This window comes from Triticum aestivum, chromosome 7A (genome assembly GCF_018294505.1).
Source record: "Triticum aestivum cultivar Chinese Spring chromosome 7A, IWGSC CS RefSeq v2.1, whole genome shotgun sequence".
Lineage (NCBI taxonomy): Eukaryota > Viridiplantae > Streptophyta > Magnoliopsida > Poales > Poaceae > Triticum > Triticum aestivum.
In genome coordinates, this window is record NC_057812.1 from 71,778,662 (window position 1) to 71,794,524 (window position 15,863).

Genomic DNA, 15,863 nt, shown 5'->3' on the forward strand with positions numbered 1-15,863 from the left:
GCGCTGTCAGCACTCACTTTGGCCTCGAGGTGCTTGATCAGCTCCTGATCTGTGGGATCGAACTTGACGCCAACCGGCAGCACGGGCCAATCCTTTTTCGACTTGCATCGGTAATTCCAGTTATATGGTACTCAATGTATGATCAATCTACTGTTTAAGTGAATGATGAAAGATTTCAACAGATAAGTGGTACTCCAAATCTGAAGTCTAGATACCCGAACACGCCGCCGGGATTCTTGTGTCACCTCATGTGCAATGTGTTGTCACGTCAATTCAATGTGTGGACATGATGAATAATTTGACCGACGTATAGTAGTACTGCTACTGTACTACTTACTAGTCGTATGTAGTGTCACAATTGAAGGAAATATGCCCTAGAGGCAATAATAAAGTTATTATTTATTTCCTTATATCATGATAAATGTTTATTATTCATGCTAGAATTGTATTAACCGGAAACATAATACATGTGTGAATACATAGACAAACTTAGTGTCACTAGTATGCCTCTACTTGACTAGCTCGTTAATCAAAGATGGTTATGTTTCCTAACCATGAACAAGGTGTTGTTATTTGATTAACGAGGTCACATCATTAGTTGAATGATCTGATTGACATGACCCATTTCATTAGCTTAGCACCCGATCGTTTAGTATGTTTCTATTGCTTTCTTCATGACTTATACATGTTCCTATGACTATGAGATTATGCAACTCCCGTTTACCGGAGGAACACTTTGTGTGCTACCAAACGTCACAACGTAACTGGGTGATTATAAAGGAGCTCTACAGGTGTCTCCAAAGGTAGATGTTGGGTTGGCGTATTTCGAGATTAGGATTTGTCACTCCGATTGTCGGAGAGGTATCTCTGGGCCCTCTCGGTAATGCACATCACATAAGCCTTGCAAGCATTGCAGCCAATGAGTTAGTTGCGAGATGATGTATTACGGAACGAGTAAAGAGACTTGCCGGTAACGAGATTGAACTAGGTATTGGATACCGACGATCAAATCTCGGGCAAGTAACATACCGATGACAAAGGGAACAACGTATGTTGTTATGCGGTCTGACCGATAAAGATCTTCGTAGAATATGTAGGAGCCAATATGGGCATCCAGGTCCCGCTATTGGTTATTGACCGGAGATGTGTCTAGTCATGTCTGCATTATTCTCGAACCGTAGGGTCCACACGCTTAACGTTACAATAATAGTTATTATGAGTCTATGCATTTTGATGTACCGAAGATAGTTCGGAGTCCCGGATGTGATCACGGACATGACGAGGAGTCTCGAAATGGTCGAGACATAAAGGTTGACATATTGGAAGCCTATGTTTGGATATTGGAAGTGTTCCGGGTGAAATCGGTATTTTACCGGAGTACCTGGAGGTTACCGGAACCCCCCTAGGAGCTGTATGGGCCTTAATGGGCTTTAGTGGAAAGGAGAAGGGGCAGCCCAAGATGGGCCGCCTGCCTCCCCCCTCCCCAAGTCCTATTAGGACAAGGAGAGGTGGCCGGCCCCCCTCTCTCTCTTTCCCCCTCAGCGAATCCTACTCCAACTAGGATTGGGGGGAGGAATCCTACTCCCAGAGGGAGTAGGACTCCCTTGGCGCGCCCTCCTAGGCCGGCCGGCCCCCTCCCCTTGGCTCCTTTATATACGGAGGCAGGGGGCACCCCTAGACACACAAGTTTATCATTGAGATCGTTCCTTAGCCGTGTGCGGTGCCCCCTGCCACCATATTCCACCTCGATTATATTGTAGCAGTGCTTAGGCGAAGCCCTGCGATGGTAGAACATCAAGATCGTCACCACGCCATCGTGCTGACAGAACTCCTCCCCGATGCTTTGCTGGATCAGAGCCCGGGGATCGTCATCGAGCTGTACGTGTGCTAAGAACTCGGAGTGCCGGAGTAACGGTGCTTGGATCGGTCGGATCGGGAAGACGTACGACTACTTCCTCTACATTGTGTCAACGCTTCCGCAGTCGGTCTGCGTGGGTACGTAGACAACACTCTCCCCTCTCGTTGCTGTGCATCACCATGATCTTGCGTGTGCGTAGGAATTTTTTTGAAATTACTACGTTTCCCAACAGTGGCATCCAAGCCTAGGTTTTATGCTTTGATGTTATATGCACGAGTAGAACACAAGTGAGTTGTGGGCGATATAAGTCATACTGCCTACCAGCATGTCATACTTTGGTTCAGCGGTATTGTTGGACGAGACGACCCGGACCAACATTACGCGTACGCTTACGCGAGACCGGTTTCCCCGACGTGCTTTGCACATAGGTGGCTTGCGGGCGACTGTCCCTCCAACTTTAATTGAACCGAGTATGGCTACGCCCGGTCCTTGCGAAGGTTAAAACGGAGTCAAATTGACAAACTATCGTTGTGGTTTTGATGCGTAGGTGAGATTGGTTCTTGCTTAAAGCCCGTAGCAGCCACGTAAAACTTGCAACAACAAAGTAGAGGACGTCTAACTTGTTTTTGCAGGGCATGTTGTGATGTGATATGGTCAAGGCATGATGCTGAATTTTATTGTACGAGATGATCATGTTTTGTAACCGAGTTATCGGCAACTGGCAGGAGCCATATGGTTGTTGCTTTATTTTATGCAATGAGATCGCGATGTAATGCTTTACTTTATCACTAAACGGTAGCGATAGTCGTAGAAGCATAAGATTGGCGAGACGACAACGATGCTACGATGGAGATCAAGGTGTCGCGCCGGTGACGATGGTGATCATGACGGTGCTTCGGAGATGGAGATCACAGGCACAAGAAGATGATGACCATATCATATCACTTATATTGATTGCATGTGATGTTTATCCTTTATGCATCTTATCTTGCTTTGGTTGATGGTAGCATTATAAGTTGATCTCTCACTAAATTATCAAGAAGTGTTCTCCCCGAGTATGCACCGTTGCCAAAGTTCGTCGTGCCCAGACACCACATGATGATCGGGTGTGATAAGCTCTACGTCCATCTACAACGGGTGCAAGCCAGTTTTGCACACGCAGAATACTCAGGTTAAACTTGACGAGCCTAGCATATGCAGATATGGCCTCGGAACACAGAGACCGAAAGGTCGAGCGTGAATCATATAGTAGATATCATCACCATAACGATGTTCACCATTGAAAACTACTCCATCTCACGTGATGATCGGTTATGGTTTAGTTGATTTGGATCACGTGACCACTTAGAGGATTAGAGGGATGTCTATCTAAGTGGGAGTTCTTAAGTAATTTGATTAATTGAACTTAAACTTATCATGAACTTAGTACCTGATAGTATCTTGCTTGTTTATGTTGATTGTAGATAGATGGCTCGTGCTGTTGTTCCGTTGAATTTTAATGCGTTCCTTGAGAAAGCAAAGTTGAAAGATGATGGTAGCAATTACATGGACTGGGTCCGTAACTTGAGGATTATCCTCATTGCTGCTCAGAAGAATTACATCCTGGAAGCACCGCTGGGTGCCAGGCCTGCTGCTGGAGCAACACCAAATGTTATGAACGTCTGGCAGAGCAAAGCTGATGACTACTCGATAGTTCAGTGTGCCATGCTTTACGGCTTAGAATCGGGACTTCAACGACGTTTTGAACGTCATGGAGCATATGAGATGTTCCAGGAGTTGAAGTTAATATTTCAAGCAAATGCCCGGATTGAGAGATATGAAATCTCCAATAAATTCTATAGCTGCAAGATGGAGGAGAACAATTCTGTCAGTGAGCATATACTCAAAATGTCTGGGTATAATAATCACTTGATTCAGATGGGAGTTAATCTTCCAGATGATTGTATCATTGATAGAATTCTCCAATCACTGCCACCGAGCTACAAGAGCTTTGTGATGAACTATAATATGCAAGGGATGAACAAGACTATTCCCGAGCTCTTCGCAATGCTGAAAGCTGCGGAGGTAGAAATTAAGAAGGAGCATCAAGTGTTGATGGTTAACAAGACCACTAGTTTCAAGAAAAAGGGAAAAGGGAAGAAGAAGGGGAACTTCAAGAAGAACGGCAAGCAAGTTGCTGCTCAGGAGAAGAAACCCAAGTCTGGACCTAAGCCTGAAACTGAGTGCTTCTACTGCAAGCAGACTAGTCACTGGAAGCGGAACTGCCCCAAGTATTTGGCGGATAAGAAGGATGGCAAGGTGAACAAAGGTATATGTGATATACATGTTATTGATGTGTACCTTACTAGAGCTCGCAGTAGCACCTGGGTATTTGATACCGGTTCTGTAGCTAATATCTGCAACTCGAAACAGGGACTACGGATTAAGCGAACACTGGCGAAGGAGGAGGTGACGATGCACGTGGGAAACGGTTCCAAAGTCGATGTGATCGCAGTCGGCACACTACCTCTACATCTACCTTCGGGATTAATATTAGACCTAAATAATTGTTATTTGGTGCCAGCGTTGAGCATGAACATTATATCTGGATCTTGTTTGATGCGATACGAATATTCATTTAAATCAGAGAATAATGGTTGTTCTATTTATATGAGTAATATCTTTTATGGTCATGCACCTTTGAGGAGTGGTCTATTTTTGATGAATCTCGATAGTAGTAACACACATATTCATAATGTTGAAGCCAAAAGATGCAGAGTTAATAATGACAGTGCAACTTATTGAGGCACTGCCGTTTAGGTCATATCGGTATAAAGCGCATGAAGAAACTCCATACTGATGGACTTTTGGAACCACTTGATTATGAATCACTTGGTACTTGCGAACCGTGCCTCATGGGCAAGATGACTAAAACACCGTTCTCCGGTACTATGGAGAGAGCAACAGATTTGTTGGAGATCATACATACAGATGTATGTGGTCCAATGAATATTGAGGCTCGTGGCGGATATCGTTATTTTCTCACCTTCACAGATGACTTAAGCAGATATGGGTATATCAACTTAATGAAACATAAGTCTGAAACATTTGAAAAGTTCAAAGAATTTCAGAGTGAAGTTGAAAATCATCGTAACAAGAAAATAAAGTTTCTATGATCTAATCGGGGAGGAGAATATTTGAGTTACGAGTTTGGTGTACATTTGAAAAATTGTGGAATAGTTTCGCAACTCACGCCACCCGGAACACCACAGCGCAATGGTGTTTCCGAACGTCGTAATCGTATTTTACTAGATATCATGCGATCTATGATCTCTCTTACTGATTTACCGCTATCGTTTTGGGGTTATGCTTTAGAGACGGCCGCATTCACATTAAATAGGGCACCATCAAAATCCATTGAGACGACGCCTTATGAACTGTGGTTTGGCAAGAAACCAAAGTTGTCATTTCTTAAAGTTTGGGGCTGCGATGCTTATGTGAAAAAGCTTCAACCTGATAAGCTCGAACCCAAATCGGAGAAATGTGTCTTCATAGGATACCCAAAGGAGACTGTTGGGTACACCTTCTATCACAGATCCGAAGGCAAGACATTCGTTGTTAAGAATGGATCCTTTCTAGAGAAGGAGTTTCTCTCGAAAGAAGTGAGTGGGAGGAAAGTAGAACTTGACGAGGTAACTGTACCTGCTCCCTTATTGGAAAGTAGTACATCACAGAAAACTGTTTCTGCGACACCTATACCAATTAGTGAGGAAGCTAATGATGATGATCATGAAACTTCAGGACAAGATACTATTGAACCTCGTAGATCAACCAGAGCGAGATCCGCACCAGAGTGGTACGGTAATCCTGTTCTAGAAATCATGCTGCTAGATCATGATGAACCTACGAACTATGAAGAAGCGATGGTGAGCCCAGATTCCGCAAAGTGGCTTGAAGCCATGAAATCTGAGATGGGATCCATGTATGAGAACAAAGTATGGACTTTGGTTGACTTGCCCAATGATCGGCAAGCAATTGAGAATAAATGGATCTTTAAGAAGAAGACTGACGCTGATGGTAATGTTACTGTCTACAAAGCTCAACTTGTCGCAAAAGGTTTTCGACAAGTTCAAGGGGTTGACTACGATGAGACCTTCTCACCTGTAGCGATGCTTAAGTCTGTCCGAATCATGTTAGCAATTGCCGCATTTTATGATTATGAAATTTGGCAGATGGATGTCAAAACTGCATTCCTGAATGGATTTCTGGAAGAAGAGTTGTATATGATGCAACCAGAAGGTTTTGTCAATCCAAAGGGAGCTAACAAAGTGTGCAAGCTCCAGCGATCCATTTATGGACTGGTGCAAGCCTCTCGGAGTTGGAATAAACGCTTTGATAGTGTGATCAAAGCATTTGGTTTTATACAGACTTTCGGTGAAGCATGTATTTACAAGAAAGTGCGTTGGAGCTCTGTAGCATTTCTGATATTATATGTGGATGACATATTACTGATTGGAAATGATATAGAATTTCTGGATAGCATAAAGGGATACTTGAATAAGAGTTTTTCAATGAAAGACCTTGGTGAAGCTGCTTACATATTAGGCATAAAGATCTATAGAGATAGATCAAGACGCTTAATTGGACTTTCACAAAGCACATACCTTGACAAGATTTTGAAGAAATTCAAAATGGATCAAGCAAAGAAAGGGTTCTTGCCTGTGTTACAAGGTGTGAAGTTGAGTCAGACTCAATGCCCGACCACTGCAGAAGATAGAGAGAAAATGAAAGGTGTTCCCTATGCTTCAGCCATAGGCTCTATCATGTATGCAATGTTGTGTACCAGACCTGATGTGTGCCTTGCTATAAGTTTAGCAGGGAGGTACCAAAGTAATCTAGGAGTGGATCATTGGACAGCGGTCAAGAACATCCTGAAATACCTGAAAAGGACTAAGGATATGTTTCTCGTATATGGAGGTGACAAAGAGCTCACCGTAAAAGGTTACGTTGATGCAAGCTTTGACACTGATCTGGACGATTCTAAATCGCAAACCGGATACGTGTTTACATTAAACGGTGGAGCTGTCAGTTGGTGCAGTTCTAAACAAAGCGTCGTAGCGGGATCTACATGTGAAGCGGAGTACATAGCTGCTTCGGAAGCAGCGAACGAAGGAGTCTGGATGAAGGAGTTCATATCCGATCTAGGTGTCATACCTAGTGCATCGGGTCCAATGAAAATCTTTTGTGACAATTTGGTGCAATTGCCTTGGCAAAGGAATCCAGAATTCACAAGAGGACCAAGCACGTCAAGAGACGCTTCAATTCCATCCAGGATCTAGTCCAGGTGGGAGACATAGAGATTTGCAAGATACATACGGATCTGAATGTTGCAGACCCGTTGACTAAGCCTCTTCCACGAGCAAAACATGATCAACACCAAGGCTCCATGAGTGTTAGAATCATTACTGTGTAATCTAGATTATTGACTCTAGTGCAAGTGGGAGATTGAAGGAAATATGCCCTAGAGGCAATAATAAAGTTATTATTTATTTCCTTATATCATGATAAATGTTTATTATTCATGCTAGAATTGTATTAACCGGAAACATAATACATGTGTAAATACATAGACAAACTTAGTGTCACTAGTATGCCTCTACTTGACTAGCTCATTAATCAAAGATGGTTATGTTTCCTAACCATGAACAAGGTGTTTTTATTTGATTAACGAGGTCACATCATTAGTTGAATGATCTGATTGACATGACCCATTTCATTAGCTTAGCACCCGATCGTTTAGTATCTTGCTATTGCTTTCTTCATGACTTATACATGTTCCTATGACTATGAGATTATGCAACTCCCGTTTACCGGAGGAACACTTTGTGTGCTACCAAACATCACAACGTAACTGGGTGATTATAAAGGAGCTCTATAGGTGTCTCCAAAGGTAGATGTTGGGTTGGCGTATTTCGAGATTAGGATTTGTCACTCCGATTGTCGAAGAGGTATCTCTGGGCCCTCTCGGTAATGCACATCACATAAGCCGTGCAAGCATTGCAGCCAATGAGTTAGTTGCGAGATGATGTATTACGGAACGAGTAAAGAGACTTGCCAGTAACGAGATTGAACTAGGTATTGGATACCGACGATCAAATCTCGGGCAAGTAACATACCGATGACAAAGGGAACAACGTATGTTGTTATGCGGTCTGACCGATAAATATCTTCGTAGAATATGTAGGAGCCAATATGGGAATCCAGGTCCCGCTATTGGTTATTGACCGGAGATGTGTCTCAGTCATGTCTGCATTATTCTCGAACCGTAGGGTCCGCACGCTTAACATTACGATGACAGTTATTATGAGTCTATGCATTTTGATGTACCGAAGATAGTTCGGAGTCCCGGATGTGATGACGGACATGAGGAGGAGTCTCAAAATGGTCGAGACATAAAGATTGATATATTGGAAGCCTATGTTTGGATATCGGAAGTGTTCCGGGTGAAATCGGTATTTTACCGGAGTACCGGGAGGTTACCGGAACCCCCCCCCCCCCGGGAGTTGTATGGGCCTTAATGGGCTTTAGTGGAAAGGAGAAGGGGCAGCCCAAGATGGGCCGCGCGCCTCCCCCCTCCCCTAGTCCTATTAGGACAAGGAGAGGTGGCCGGCCCCCCTCTCTCTCTTTACCCCTCAGCGAATCCTACTCCAACTAGGATTGGGGGGAGGAATCCTACTCCCAGAGGGAGTAGGACTCCCTTGGCGCGCCCTCCTAGGCCGGCCGGCCCCCTCCCCTTGGCTCCTTTATATACGGAGGCAGGGGGCACCCCTAGACACACAAGTTGATCATTGAGATCGTTCCTTAGCCGTGTGCGGTGCCCCCTGCCACCATATTCCACCTCGATTATATTGTAGCAGTGCTTAGGCGAAGCCCTGCGACGGTAGAACATCAAGATCGTCACCACGCCGTCGTGCTGACGGAACTCCTCCCCGACGCTTTGCTGGATCAGAGCCCGGGGATCGTCATCGAGCTGTACGTGTGCTAAGAACTCGGATGTGCCGGAGTAACGGTGCTTGGATCGTTCGGATCGGGAAGACGTACGACTACTTCCTCTATGTTGTGTCAACGCTTCCGCAGTCGGTCTGCGTGGGTACGTAGACAACACTCTCCCCTCTCGTTGCTGTGCATCACCATGATCTTGCGTGTGCGTAGGAATTTTTTTGAAATTACTATGTTTCCCAACAACAATTTATACATAGGTTTAACTAACAAGTACGCACTTGAAGCCTAACTTATATTTATATATATATATATATATATATATATATATAGGGTGGGTCTATTATGATAACACCCTTAAGAGTGTTATTCTGCACATCAATTTCTTATTCTGCTAACACCATCGAGCAACCCGTAGCTACAGACTAATCCAGCAAAAAATCCCACCTTATCTTCTCCTCACCCACCTAAAATCGTCTCTCTCTCTCCCCCACGGCTTCCCCCTTCCCCCCGTCGCACCGCCGCACCACCACCTCCCCTGCTTCCCCCGTACCGGCGCCTCACAACCACCTCCCCTGCTCCCCCCTCCCCGCGCGCCACCGCCGCACAACCACCTTCCCCGTGTTGCCGCACCACCACCTTCCCCCGCGCCGCTACACCAGACCCTCCCCCGCGCCGCTGAGCAACCACCTTCCGCCACGCCGCTGCACCACCTGCCTCCCGGAGCCGCCGTCGTGGGCCGCCACCTCTCCCACGCGCATAGCACCGCCACCCTCCAGCGCGCCCACCCTCGCACCCCGACCCCGCACCACCGCGACACCACCCTCCCCCGCGACCATTGCACCCCTCCCGGCACCGGATCCGGTGGGATCCGCACAGTCCGCGCTCCTCTCAGTGGACTGCGGCAGAGGGCGGCAGCTCCTGGATAACAACGACGACGATGGCCTTCACCAGTCCCTAGCTCCACCTTCCCCGTCCCTATTGCTTCATGTCGATGGGCGCGCTGCATGCCTCTGATGTGGCCTCCTCCCGCTGCATGCCTCTGCTTGCCACTGAACACATCGCCTGCCTCCGGATCCAAATCAGGTGCTCCCACCCACTCCGCCATCGCCTCCCCCTCCCCCCGCAGCGGCAGTCAGCCCCGCAGCTCACTCCTCCCCTACCTGCAGTTCATGGCAGTCACCCCCGCAGCTAACTCCTCCCCTACCTGTAGTTTGCCGAATACCGTGCCAGCTGGCAGCCTCATCCCCACGCCACTAGATCACATCAAGGGGTGCTCCGCTGGGCTTCTGCCGGTGAGGTGGTGGTAGGAGGTCCATCCACATCTGACGACCCTCCGACGATGGATCCAGGCGTCCTGAGGGATCTCGAATGGCCACACCCTCCCCCCACATGGCTCCACCTCGCCATGAGGTCGCTGGCTGGGCATCAACGACCTCGAGAAAGAGACGACGAGGCCCCCACTACGTGTCTACCTACAGTTCCTCTCACCCTCTCCGTGCAGTGCACCCCGGGCAACCGCGCAGTTCCTCAACACGGGTACGTGCAGCTCCCTGACACCGGTGAGAGCAAACCCCACCCCTTTACATAACGGTCATGTAGTACGCTCGTCGTGGCCGTGCAGTTCGCCGGTGACTCCCGATGGAAGAGCAGCGACACCACCCCTCCACAATGGCGGCATCATGGCCACATGCCTGAGCTCGGATTCAGAGCTCGGATCCGTGGCCGTGCACTTTGGATTTTTTACCGATTCCAGATATGCAGTGAGTTTGGAGTTTTCTGTGTGTTAAGAAACTTCAGAAATTGAACTCTGACTAAGTTTCTCGAGTGCAAGTAATGTTATTACATTCAGCTTCGGTTATGCATTGGCAGTGCAGTTTATAGCTCATGGTGGTTCAGTGCTGAATTGGGCATAGTGGACGACAATGTATGTGTGTGTGTGTGAGTGTGTACCTATATGCCTGTGTGGTGTCATTTTTTATAGATTTTTCTCCGTCGCAGACATGTATGCCTGTATGTAATGCGCAGAGTACCAGGTCAACAGCGGATGTAACCCACGCAGTTCGTATGGTTGTGTGCTGTGGTGAAAATATTTTTCTACTGCCTGATTTTTTGTATGATTTTTTATCGAAGAGGTTCACTTTTGTCCCACGAAGAGGTTTTCTTTTATCGGTGCAGTGCACTACTCCCATGGTTCAGAGCAGACAGCAAAGATGTAAAAAAAATAACATGCAGCTCACTTCATTCAACATTGATGTTCACTTTGATATATGTCGTGGTTCCCTTCCCTCATTTCTGTGGTCCATTCTCAATCACAAAAATGTTAGGAAAAAAGACAACAAAAACTCGAAGAAAATTTACGTCCGACAAAAGGAATTATGCAGCTCGCTTGCCCATCCGATGTAGTGAGGTAGGCCGTATGATGTTGTTCATCCCGTAAGTGCAAAAAACTTGTTACGGAAGCGAAAAAAAGTAATGTGGTTCACTTCTTGATAGTGTTGTGGTTCATTTACACCCGACGTGAAGTGCACTCTACTTTCTCGTCCTTGAAAAAATTATGTTTGAATAAAAGAAACCATGCAGTTCTCTTACCCGTCCGATGCAGTGCGGTTTTTCGTCCGATGCAATGCGGTTTTCAGTCGGATGAAGTACCCACGTTGATTTGGGTGTCGCGAAAAACAAAATGTCCGCATTTCGGTAAATTTAAAACTGCTCTTAAACCGTAAGGAATTAGAGAGAGTGTTCTACATGAAAAAGTTGCGTCTCGTCGATATCTTTCAAATGACATATCATTTGAATCATTTGACGACCGGTTTGTAAAAAATTCGTGAAAAACGGTCGCTGCCACTTGTCGTCATCCACACGATTTTCAAAATTAACTTAAAACTGTAAGGAATCTGAAAACCATTTCTACATATGAAAGTTGCGCCTTGACCATAACTTTCCAACGACATATTACACGCCTCGTTTCGACAAACAGTTAAAAAACTAGAGCGAAAACAGTACCGAAAATTTGAATTTTTTTGAAAAAACAGAATTCCGCGATTTAGTAAATTTGGAACTGCTCTTAAACCGTAACGAATTAGAGAAAGAAATAGATATGAAAAAGATGCGCCTTGACGATATATATCCAACGGTGTATCATTTGCTTCATTCCGACGAGCGGTTTAGAAAAAAATGCAAAAAAACGCTCGCTGCCACTCGTTGTGGGCCGCACCATTTTCAAAACTGCTCCTAAACCGTGATGAATCTCGAAAAGTGTTCAACATGGCGAAGTTGCGCCTAATCCATAGATTTTCAATGATATATTACACGCCTCGTTCCGACAAACAGTTAAAAAACTAAAGCAAAAACAGTACCAGAAAAAACACTGCGTGCAGTTTTTTGCCACGGAAAGTTCACCCGCCTCAGTACTGCAACACACTTGGTTCAAACAATAACGTGCACTTGCGTTGAGCATGCAGTGCCGAAGTGTTATGAGAATAACTATTCTGATAATATTATCAGAATAGACCGGATGTGTGTGTGTGTGTGTGTGTGTATAGGACAGGGCTATTCAGCCCTATAAGGAGCGAGCGGAGAAATTCCCACCTAAGCTACCTCCCCCGACCTGATCCGCAACACCAGCCCGCCACTGCGACCTTTCCTCCCACAGCGCGCCGCCGGTGCCTCCTCCTCCGCCAGGGCGCCGCCGCGGCCCCTCCTCCCCCAGCGCGCCGCCGGGGCCTCCCGCTCCCTGCAGTGTGCCGCCGTGGCCTTCCCTCTTCCCCAGCGCGCCGCCTTGCCCCCACCTTCTCCCTTGGCTACGGTCGTCGCTCCGCACCTTCTCCACACCGCCGACCCCGGCTACGCGCCACCACGCCAACCCTGCTAAACGCCACCACGCCGCCCCCCCCCCCCGCTACGCGCCGCCGCGCCGCCCCCCTCCACGCGCCCCCGCGCCGCCCCCCGCGACGCACCGTCGTGCCTGCCAGCCGCCCCAAAGTACAGACAGCCGCGGCCAAATCTCGGTGCCGCTCGTGATCTCCGCCTCCATCAGCTCCACCTCGCCGTAGCAATCAGTCCAGAGGAGGAGTTGTAACTGGTCCACCCGGTTTTTCTTTCAACATTTTCTTTGTGATGCCTGCTCACTGATGGATTAGCAACTATTTATTGATATGGAGATGCGCCCCTGCGTTTTTTCTGGAAAAACAAGATGCCTTTGCATACTTCAAAGTTGCTGCTTGCTCCCACCAGTCAATTGCGCAAGTTCAGTGGGTGTCATCGAGCATGTTCAAAAGTATGCCCTTTGTGCAAAAGTGTGAATTTTTGTTAGTATTTTGTATATTTCATTTGGCAGAGGCTTCATGTGATCTTGTGGAGCTTTATAAAATGTACTCTCATCACACTTTTAAGGCCCTATAGTTCATTATATCATACATGTGTGGCCATTCAGTATGTATTACAGGATCAATTCTTGAAAAATAAGAACACATACATAGTTGGGTCAAAAAGAATTATTAGTTCGATAGTGCTCTCTCTTGTCTATTTTGGCTGATGTCCAAAATGGACAAACAAATTGTGTCAGAAATTGTTCTATTATTACTGGCATACAAGTACAAAAAAAGTTGAACATGGGGTCCTACATAGGCTTTGGAAAAATGCTAAAAAAACACAAAAATTCAAAAAAGTCAAGTTCAAGTGGTAAAATAAGAGAAGTCCAGAACATCATCGCAAAACAAAGTTGAGTTCAAAAAAATGAAACACGCAACATTTTCTTTTTGATAAAAGTATTATTCAGTTCAACGATATAAACCATGCAAGTTCGAAGACGCAAATACCGTAAATTATTGAAAAGCTACGACGAAAATCATACCGAAAAAACAGAGTAAAGTCTAGTATGTTAAAACACGCTCAGTACAAAACAATATGGACATCAGTTCAAGTACTCTTTTTCGAAACCTTTCAAAATTACTCTCTAAAGAATACATCAGTACAAATGCACATGTAGATCAGTACAAGTACTCTGTTTTTTCGATGGAAAAACAGCACGATGGGTCTCACCGTAATCCAAATTACTCTTCAACAGTTGCGAATTTGAGAAACCGTTCAACATGATTAAGGATATCTTTCTAATAGTATATTATTTGCCTCATTTTGACAAACTTTTTAAAAAAAATCACGTTTGAAATCAAATTTGACCGTATTCGAATTCGTTTTTAAATCGTAAGGAATTTGAAAAACATTTCTATACAAAAAAGTTGCGCATTTTACATAGCTTTCCAACGTCGTATCATTTGCGTCAATCAGACAAACCGTTTGCAAAAATTCGTGAAAATACGTTTCGCTCGGAATTTCACTATTTTTCAAATTACTTTTAAATTATATAAAATTAGAAAAAACAATACATACATGAAAGATGCGTATTTTCACCAGCTTTCCAACGCCATCTTATTTGCTCAATTCCGACAAACCATTTGAAAATTGATTCCAAAATACGATTCACATTTTCGGTTTTGAAAAAAAAATGGTTTTTTCAAAACTGCTCTTAAACCATAATGATTTTGCAAAAAACATTCAATATACTTGAAATATGGTTGTCAAGAGCTTTCCAATGATATATTACACGCCACGTTCCGACAAAAAAATTACAAAAAGTTTTTGAACTAAAGAAGACGATGTGTTAAACACAACTGAAAGCATCAGTTCAACCGCTTCGAAAACATCAGTACAACCAGCTGAAACCGCCAGTTCAAAAAGGGTAACAGAATAATATTCTGTTACTAGTAACAGAATAGCCTAGATGTATATATATATATATATATATATATATATATATATATATATATATATATATATATATATATATATATATATATAGGAAAATGGTTGTATACTGCTGGGAGTATGTACTCCCGCTTCTCATAGACCACATAGATGAATCTTTTATACCACTTTATTATTTTTAATATACTTCATTAGTAATTATTAGATACCCCAAAATGAGTTTCATGAAAAAAGTCATGTGAGTCTACATATTTTTAAATGTTTACATATATACTGATGTGTTTGTACGTGAAAAAAGTATATTACAAAAAGTACATCGCAGATGATATTTTTTCAACAAAACCCGTATTGGGGTATCTTAGAATATTTAATGAAGTACATTGAGAATAATAAAGATGTATAATTAATGCGTATATGAGGTATATTAAGAATGGGAGTACATACTCCCAGGAGTATAGAAAAGGAGTATATATATATATATATATATATATATATATATATATATATATATATATATATATATATATATATATATATATATATAGTGTTACTATTCATCACCCAGGGTGCAGAATAAGTTATTCTTCACCCGGGGTAATCTTACAAATATTTCATAATTAAATTACGTTTGGAATTCAAATAGTTACATTCCTATTGGTTCAACATGTAAAATTTGGCATAAGAAAATAAAATATAGGTCATAAGACAAGAAATTTTACAGTTTATGTGTATTTTACACTATGTTTTTACGTTTGTAATTTTACATAACGTAAAATATTTTTTACGATGATTATATATTTTCTTACAGTCTTTTTTTTACTTCGGAAATAAGACAAAACTTACGAAACATAAAATTACGATGCATTGATGGTAAAAGAGAGAAGGTGAAGAATAACTATTTCTCACCCAGGATGATGAATAGTCAATCCCAGGGTGAAGAAAATATATATGGCTTCTGCACAGCATCTCCATCATCATTATCAGTACATCCTACGCAGGTGAGTTAGGATGCACTTGATCCCAGAAAGATATCTATCTTTCAAACCAGAGGAGTGTTTTAAACTAACAACAGTACATAATATGCAACAAAAAAGGGTCGTGCTACAGCAGCAGAATACATGGCTCAGTCTAGATATCAGCATGAATCAAGTTGTGCATATTTGCTGTTGGCATGAACCACATCGCCGCATGTCGGGTTTGCAAAAGCCATCCATCGCATGGAAGCTTGATGTCTTTCACATACTGAAGATTATCTCGCAAA